This window comes from Camelus ferus, chromosome X (assembly GCF_009834535.1).
Source record: "Camelus ferus isolate YT-003-E chromosome X, BCGSAC_Cfer_1.0, whole genome shotgun sequence".
NCBI lineage: Eukaryota > Metazoa > Chordata > Mammalia > Artiodactyla > Camelidae > Camelus > Camelus ferus.
Window position 1 is genome coordinate 24,942,327 of NC_045732.1, and position 10,017 is coordinate 24,952,343.

Below are 10,017 nucleotides of genomic sequence, written 5' to 3' on the forward strand. Positions count from 1 at the left end.
ATTTTGTGCTTTGTTTCCTCCCTACTCTTCCATTAGAAAAAAGAGACTAAAGTATAAATAAATGAAAAGCAGTGTATTACCTTCCTTCAGGGGATTGCTTTTTAAATCGAAACAAGGGAATGAATCTCTAAGGAATTTCAGGAATTGAGAAAATATGTGAATGGGGAAGAGCAAGAAGAGGTTAGGGAACAAAATATATCTATTGATTACTCTGTGATCCATTTTCCCCATCTGTAAAAGGCGATAGTAACATTGTCTACCTCTGAGGGTCGTTGAGTGGATTAAACAGGATATGACATGTAAAGTGCTTACAATACTGTTTGACTTGTTCAGCTACTGCTATTTTTATATTAATATTTCCTTTTATTCACAATGACAAATTAGGAAAAGTTCCCTTGTTCACCTCTAACCTGAAGTAGTAAATTACCAAAAGTCTGGACTTTCCCTTTACGGGGAAGAGGTGAAGACTTGCTATTCAAGTAACGGTCCCAAGACCAGAAGCATCAGCCACAGCAGGGAACTTGTTAGAAGTACAGAATCTGAAGCCCTACTCTAGACCTACTAAAGCAAAACATCTACATTTTAACAAGATTCTCTGGTGTTTCCTACACACATTAAAGTTTGAGGAGCCTTGAAGTAGGTATAGTTGTCTCAAATTGAGACTTCAGAATCAAAGAGACCCAAGCTCCAATTTACTAGCCGTGGGACCTTGGACAAGTTACTTAATCTCCCTAAGTCTCAGGTCCCTCATGTGTAAAATGTGGGATGATCACATCTGTTTAGTAGGGTTGTTTTGAGGATTAAACATGAAACTATGTAAAGCACTTATTAATGTGCGTGCTGGGCAACTACCAAGTACCTTATGAATTGGCTCTAACTACTCTCAAAACACTCTCTAGGCTTTTGAAACATGTAGTTTCAAGCTCCCAAGGGCAAAGAACTTGATTTCATTCAGTGCAAGAATTTTCATATTCATATGATTTCAAAGATACACAAGGAATGTTAGGGATCATCTTAGATGAACTGAAAGGAAAAATGGTTAGGTCTATTTTGTATTAGAAGGCTTGGCTGGTGGGGAAAGGATTTTCCTTTGCATTTCTCTGAGTCTCCCACTGCTCTGCTGGGTAAAATACATTCAGGTTAGACACAGAGGCGATCAGCTGGCCATGGCAGGTAGAGGAGTACCAGCAGGAATAGCCAAGCATTTGAGTCTTTTATACATGATTCTCCCTTCCAGTGAAGGTAACCAGCTTGCTCATGTCTATGAACCTAAAATGTAACACTTCCAGAAACTCTCTGAAAACTGGAATCTGAAGTTGTTGAACTTGGATTGGCAAGCACAGGTTCTACATTATCAAATATATTTTACTTTCATCTCATGGTTAAGGGCAGAGCCTCAAGCATCAAATCACTAGGGTTCAAACTTTATCATTTGTAAAATAGGGATCGTTATAGCTCCTCTCTCTAAGGATGTTTAGGAGACTTGAATGAGATAATGTATGTAAAGATATTAGCACAGTACCATTTTGAGCACTCAATAAATGTAAGGTGTTGTTGTAATTATCTTACTTGTGGCTTCTGCTTTCCCTAGAATCCTGTATTTGGTATGTCTGACTCCAGCCTATTTTCTTGAACTCAACACTGATTTGGGGGCTATATCCAGCCTCTAACTAGATCTATTATAACAGTTCGGTTAGAAGAATTAGGGTTAAAATCACAACACACCAATGGAAAGGTGAGTCTACTTAGTAGAAGATTTCCACAAAAGGGCATTTCCCAGATGACTGAGAATTGGGGGAACAAATTTCAGTGTTGTTGAAGTGCTAGTGTAGCCAGGCTCTAAGAGACTGTCAACCATTTTCAGGCTTTTAATGAGTTCCCCAAGGAGAAGCAGAAGCTACCACCCCGGCAAGCCTTTCCACACACTTGAATTGTTTATCATTCAGTTGCTGGTGCTCTGGAGACTAACATACTGGTACTCTTTGCTACAGAATACTGAAACAACAAACTTTGACAAATTCTTCATCAACAAGCGCTGGCAACGCAGACCCATTTGAAAATGGAATGGAGTGGATAACATGGAACCTGGACTATTTTCTATGGGAGATCCAGAAATAGTATACAGTAAGGATTTGGGAGACTTCAGTCACCTGAACTAGTCTAGCTACACTGGGGCAAATGATCAGGTTTTGAATGAGCTTCCACAGCCTGATCTGAAATATTACTTTGAGTGTAATTAGTACAGATATCAAACGAACCTCATCACAGGATTTTCTGTGTTTAAGAAAGAAAGCTCCCCTGTTTTCCACATTGTAAGTCATTAACATCCCACCATCTCTCCACAGAATGGTCTGCGTATTCTACCCAACAAGAGAACCAACCTGCTTTTTTGGGGTAGGGTTGAGTCACAAAGAAAAGAAAAAAAGCAGAGGGTAGGGGTGGGGAGAATGCAAAACATGGAGCAGAATTCTGAAAGCTTGTTCAGTCTGGCAGGATGGATTGTGATAAATTTTACAAGATTTTTAAAGTGTTCATAAGTTTAATTTAAATAACATTTTTGATGACAGAAATAATACATGTTCCTTGCTGAAAACAGAAGAGTGTTAAAAAAATAAAATCACTCATAATTAAGTCACGGGAAGTTAACATTTTGGTAAATTAAATTCTGAGCAATTTTCTCTGTTTATATTAGTTCTAATTAACATAACTGGGATTATTTGGAAACATGATTATTAATGGCTATGTAATAATCCATTATGTGTCACAATTTCAACATCCTTAGGCATTTAAGATATTTCCCAAATTTTTGCTATCATAAACAACACCATTACAAATCTTCTTTTGTAAAACTTTGCCTGGCTATCCAATTGTTTCCTTAGGAGAGACTCTTAGAAGTTAAATGCCTCAATGAAAGGGTAGGGACATATTTCAGATTCTCAGCACATTCGCAAAATTGTTTTACAAAAGGATTGTCCTAGTGTATCCTCCCATGAGCAGTGTATGAATATGCCCTTCCAAGAGCACCAGTGACTACTTGGAGTATTATCTTGGATCATTCTTCTCTAATTTCATGATCAAAATCATTATCTCATTACCTTACCATTCTTTTTTTTTTAATGCAGTTTATCATTTCACACATAAATATATTGGCCGTTTGTGGGTTACTTTTTTCTCTTTCATGATTTGTTCATGACCATAGCCCATATTGTCTACTGGACAGTTGGTGTCTCTCATAGTTTTATTAACATTTTTATATATTAAAACACATTAGTTCTTTATTATATTTTTGCACTTGTATTTTATCATTAATTTAAATTTATGGTGGATTTTCATTGTCATTGTGTAGAAATTTGGAATTTTCATGCAGTCAAATTTATTTTCCTTTATATTTTTTTCACATAGCTTTCATCCTTGTAAATCTCCCCTCATTTGGAGAACAAGTGAATATTTACCAATACTTTCTCTTAACCAGCAAAACCAATTTTATTAACCATAAAAAGGCTTATTTGAAGGCAGAATGTGGTCAGAATGATTTCACTTTACTTGCCATAACTAAACTAGCCATAGAGTACATGAATTTGGAGGCACTCATGAATTGAATATAGATATTATCATCTTAGGACTTAAATGAAATTACCTTTAAGATGAATGTGTAGAGTACTTGAGGAAAAAAAAGGGCAAAAACATGTCAGATATAAGTGAAAACATATAATATTTGTCTTTCTCTGATTTATTTCACTAAGCATGGAATTTAAAATATAAAATGAACAAATATGACAAAACAGAAACAGACTCACAGATACAGAGAACAAACCAGTGGTTACCAGAGGGGTGAGGGGAGGGGCGGAATAGGCGAAGGGGATTAGGAGGTACAAATTACTAGGTATAAAAAAATAAGTTACAAGGATGTAACATACAGCACAGGGAATATAGTCAATATTTTATAATAACTTTGTAGGGAACGTAACCTACAAAAAAATTGAACTACTATGTTGTACACCTGAAACTAATATAATATTGTAAGTCAACTATACTTCAATAAGAAGTATGTCAGAAAAGAATAGTAACTGTTATAAAAGTGAAGTTGAAACTAAACCCTTCAGAGAAGTTCTATACTTCTGATTCATTGAAGGGAACAACTTTATATTATCCTTGTCTTCATTCAGTAGCTTCATTTGCAACAAATACTTAACAATGATTAAGTACTCAGATATCACTGTATTATATTAGCAACACTGTCTAATACTGATTGACTTTGCAAAGGCCTTTCTTGCATTGCAACAAACACTTCAAAATAATTGAAGACACTACAATTGTAAATAAACTTTATCCTAATAGCCCATGTTTCCATAATGAATACACAAACAGAAAAATGTATGAACTCATATAAAATAAACACAGGAAAAGAAGAGAGAGATGGAGAGAGGAGAAGTGGTAAGAAGACAGATGAATTCATTCGTTCCTATAAAAGTCTAAAAATATTTCCACCCAGTCAAATTTATTCTCTGAAAAATTGAAAGCAGTATGTAAGTCTATGCCCACATCACAGACAACAGTCTACATTAGGAAAGAAGAAGGGAAAGCATGGGTTGTCAGAAGTCACCACAGTATCTGCCAACACTATTATCAGTGACACCTGGTTTCCAAAAGGGTACCTTCAAGGAGTCAGTCAACAAGCTAATTTTCAGAAGCAAATTTCTTCACTGTGGGAACCTCGAAGGCGAAGCCAACAATCCCTTTAACGTGCAGCTTGTACTGGGATGGTAGCTTTGACCTCTGTCTCCAAGGATTTTATAGAACCTTCAGCTGGCACCAAATGTGGTGACAGAAGCATTCTTCATATTCCCACATTCATTTTGTTTAGCTTCTGTTTTCAATTCAAGTTACTGAACTTAGTTACTAAGAATTCTCTGTGATTTGAATTAGGAATGCATTAGAGGTTTTTCATCTTATTTTGTATTTGTCTAGAATGGGAGAGATTTCTGGAGCATCTTTCCTAATGACCTTTCCTATAAAATGACATGAAATCATTTAGAACAATGGTTTTGAACCAGAAGTCTGGATCAAAATTACATGTGACCTTTATCAAATCACCCATGCTCCTAGGCCTTATCCTTGGCATGGGAGACGAACTGCCCAGAATCCACTTCAGGGAAGGGCTTGCCACCCAGGCATAGGAAGCACAGTTGGCAGACAGCCTCTAGTAGTCAGCTCCTTCACGGTCTGTCTCAGCTGCAGACAGACCCTTAACCCTAGGTCACACTCTTCCCAGGGCAGCCTGCATGTAGTGGCTGAGTAAGGCAGAGGTATAATGGCCATTTTAGCTCAATGTGGGACACAAAGGCAGTACACACTCTAGAGCTCCCTGCTATCTTGGCTGAGGTTTGTCTGACCTGCACTGCTGCTGCCAATTTCCTTCTGCCCGATCCTATTTCCTATTCCTTCCCTTCACAGGTATGAATCCCTGATAAACATCCTGCACTCAAAACTCCATTTCAGCATCTGTTTCTGGAGAACCCAACCTGACACTATGGAAATCTCATTCAGTAGGTCTGGAATGGGCAGGGCCCAAGCATGTGCATTTTGAAAAAAATCCCTTAGGTGATTGAAATATGCACTCCTTTTTAAATATCTGACTGAGAATGTTCCAGAAGTCCTGAAGCCTGTGAACTCAACATCTCAGGGTTGTTGTATAGTCCTAAGATATAAATACCTGAAGGAAGCTTTCCATGGAAATGGATTTTTAGATTCTGAAACCACTGAAAACACTTGATGTTATCCAGCCTGGATCATTAAGAAATAATATAAATTGTTTAATAAAGCAGTTTTAGAGTTGAAAATGTACCTAGAAATCCAACCCACTTATTTTGCAAAAGAGGAAACTGAGTCCACCTTAAGAAACAGTGGTAGCACCAGGGTCAAATCCCTTTTTACTTGATAAAAGAAAATCTAAAAAGTTTTAAATTTTAAATGTTAGTTTTAATTTCCTCTACCACTACTTTTTCTCATCAGCCCTATTAATCTCACTAAAATCAATTAATTTGAGATTTATGTCCTTTCATTTTCTCCCCACTCAGTAGTAGAGATGGTAATAAGTGTAAAACAGTAAAAAAAATAAGCTTCTTCTAATGTCAGGAAGGAGGAGCAACAACAGGAATTGGCAATTACAAGCAGGCATAAGCTATCCAAAGATCTGAGAGAAGAGGGTTCTAGACAGAATAAATACCAAGTCCAAAGCCCTGAGGCAGGACTAAGCTTGGTATGTTTGAGGAAGAATAAGAGGTTCATGTGACTTGAGTGAAGTAAAACTGTAGGAGATGATGGCAGAAAGATTAGCAGGCCTTGTACTATAATTATTTGGTTTCACCTCTGTCTTCCACAGTGACTATTTACAAGGTCTTTGATAACTACATCGTTTTCTTGAGAAAGATTTCTAAATTCCAGTAATGGGAGACTTGCTCATTCTGAGCAACCCTCCAGAGGAAACCAACTAAAAATATTGAATGAAGGTTTTTAAAAAACTCTTTTACAAAGCAAAAATAGCTCACAACAGAAAGAAAATAAATCAGGAATCCAGAAAGTTAAGTGCACAAGGAAGCCACTTTTACTCTGAGGGAACTGGATACTTCCATAAAATAAAAATGTTTATTCTGATGGGCTCACAAGATTAGGAGCATAGAGATCAAAGCCTAAGGCCTGAAGAAGATGGGAAGTCTATTAGGAGACTCTGCCCACAAAAAGCTATGACCTCAAAATGCTACATCCTCTAGGAAGGGGTAAGTCGTCTTTCAGCCTGGAGTGTTACCTTTGTGCTCCAAGGACTTTAATAATTGAACTTGGATTAAGGTAAACCTAGACTGTAGTAACTCCAGGCTTTTGGGAGAAACAAATGCAAGTTCTTTCTGAAGAAAGTTTCTTTCATCCTATGACTTAAATTATTCCTACATGTTATTTTGAGGTACAATGACCAGCAAATACTCAAGGACAATTAGGCACACAAAGGGAAAAGAACACATGCAGAATCAACAAACAACAGAAATAGACCTATGACTCTATATATTGGAATTATTAAATACAGACTATAAATAAACCATGCTTACTATGAGAATCTATATAGAATATTTGAAAAAGAACATATTAAAAACAATTACCATAATGTTTTACACATAAAAGGCATTAAATAAATGTTTGTGGATTTAAGTTAATAAACATCTAGCCTTTTCTATGATATCAACTACTGCTTTGTATCACATTTTCATTCACTCATTTTATCCAAAATATATTTTTGCCTATTCATGGTGTACCATGCAATGTTATCAGTATGAAGGATACAATAGCAAACAATATGCACACAGGGTTCTTGCCCTAAGAAACTCTCACGTCTAGTGGGGAAGACATATAGGTAGATAGCCAAACACAACCTGGTAGGATCAGTACTCCCTCAAGGACTACAATAGGACCAGATAATTAAACACATTCACAGACATCTCAAGAGACTTCCAAGCGCAGCTCCCCAAGGTCTTCCACCCAAGGGTGTGAAAGACAATGAATCTCTGTTTAGGGAGAGCTCCCTAAAAGTTTCCAGCAGATTCTTCCATGACCTTCCAATCATACAACCAAACTAGACTCTCTGCCTGGCTACACCAGGTGTAAAACATCGATAAACTGGCCCTAGCTCAGAAATAAAACAAGGGTACCCACGCTTACCACTTCTATTCAACATAGTACTGGAAGTCCTAGCCAGAGCAATCAGGCAATAAAAATAAATAAAAGGCATAAGAATTATAAGGGAAGAAGTAAAATTTTATCCATCTGCAGATTACACGATTTTATAAATAGAAAATCCTCAAGATTCTGCCAAAAAAACCTGTTAGATCTAATCAACAAACTGAGTGAAACTGCAGGGTACAAAATCAACATACCCCCAAATCAGTAGTGTTTCTATACACTAACAATGAATTATCTGAAAAAGAAAAGAGAACCAATCCCATTTACAGTAGCATCAAAAACAATAAAATCCTTAGGAATAAATCTAACCAAGTTGATGAACTATCTCCACACTGAAAACTGTAAGGTACTGATGAAAGAAACTAAAGAAGTCACAAATAAATTGAATGATATCCTATGTTTATGGACTGGAAGAATTAATACTGTTAAACTGTCCACACTATACAAAGCTATCTATAGATTGAATGTAATCTCTATAAAGATTCCAAGTGTGCTCTTTCTTTCTTTCTCTCTTTTAACAAAAATAGAAAAAACAATGCTAAAATTTGTTTGGAACCACAAAAGACTCTGAATAGACAAAGCAATCCTGAAAAAGAAGAACAAAGTTGGAGGCATCACACTTCCTGATTTCAAACTACATTACAAAGGTATAATAATAAAAATAGTATAGTATTGGCATAAAAAGACATATCAGTGGAACAGAATTGAGAGCCCAGAAATAAACCCTTGCATACACAAGTAACTAATTTTTGACAAGGGAACCAAGAATATTCAATGGACTCAATGGGAGAAAGGCAGTCTCTTTAATAACCAGTGCTGGGCAATAGGGTATTCACACACCAAAAAAACAAACAAAGAAAAACCAAACAAACAAAAAAGCCCCAACTAGATCCTTACCTTACACCACTCACAAAAATTAACTGGAAATACCTTTGACTTAAATGTAAGACCAGAAACCATGAAACTCCTAGAAGAAAATATAGGGGAGAAGCTCCTTGACACTGGTCTTGGCAATGATTTATTGTATATGACGCCTAAAGCACAAGCAGCAAAATAAGAAATAAACAAGTGTGACCATATAAAACTAAAAAGCTTCTGCACAACAAAGGAAACAACAAAATGAAAAGGCAACTTACAGAATGGGAGAAAATATTTGCAAACCACACGTCTGATAAGCAGTTAATATCCAAATATATATAAGGGACTCATATAACTCAATAGCAAAAACTCAAGTAATCCAATTTAAAAATGAGCAAAGAATCCAAATATACATTCTTCCAAAGAAGACACACAGATGACCAACAGGCACGTGAAAATGTACTCAGCATCACTAATCATCAGAGAAATGCAAATCAAAACCACAATAAGATAGGACTTCACACCTGTTAGAATGGCTATTAGCAAAAAGATTAGAGATAAATGTTGGCAAGGATGTGGAGAAAAGGGAACCCTTGTGCCCTGTTGGTGGAAATGTAAATTGGTGCAGCACTATGGAAAACAGTACAGAAGCTCCTCACAAAATTAAAAATAGGACTACTAACCTTTCCTCAAAACTGACAAGGTGGTGGAAGTGGAGCAAAACAAACAGATCTTCCACGAGTTCACCTACCTCACTTGTGGACGTCGACCAGCAGCTGGGCAAATCCTATAAGCAGCTGATGCAGTTGTATAGCACCCGGCCCTGGCAGTAGCTAAGTTGGGCCAGCAGGAAGGAGCACTCACTGCTGAAGTGTCTGAGCAAGACCAAGATGGAGGCACTGCCCACGGAGAAGCCTGAGGTTGTGAAATGCACCTGTGGGAAATAATCATCCTGTCCGAGACGGTGGGCGTCTACAACTGCAAGACCTTCAACCAGGTGGAAATCATGATTGGCCACTACGTGGGTGAGTTCTCAATCACCTACAAGCTGCTGAAGCACAAGCCACCCGGGCATCAGGGCCACCCACTCCTCCAGCTTCATCCCTCTTGACTAGCTTGGCCAATAAAGGCACAGACTTCTCTAAAAAATAAACAGATAATAAATAAATAATTTTTTTAAAAATAGGACTACTTCATGATGTAGCAATTCTACCACTTCTGGGTATATATACAAAGGAAATGACATCACTATTTTGAAGAGTTATTTGCACCCCTGTGTTCATTGCAGCATTTATTTACAATAGCCAAGACATAGAAACAGCCTAGTGACCATCCACATGAATGGATAATGACATACATATAGAATATATAGAGAATATTACTCAGCCATTAAAAAAAGGAAATCCTGTTATTTGCAACAATATGGATGAG

At 37.0% G+C, this 10,017-nt stretch overlaps 1 pseudogene; it reads left to right on the plus strand.

Moving 5' to 3' along the window:
- The first annotated feature begins 4,584 nt into the window (after positions 1-4,584).
- Positions 4,585-9,701, plus strand: LOC102508502 (annotated as a pseudogene).
- The last annotated feature ends 316 nt before the right edge of the window (positions 9,702-10,017 follow it).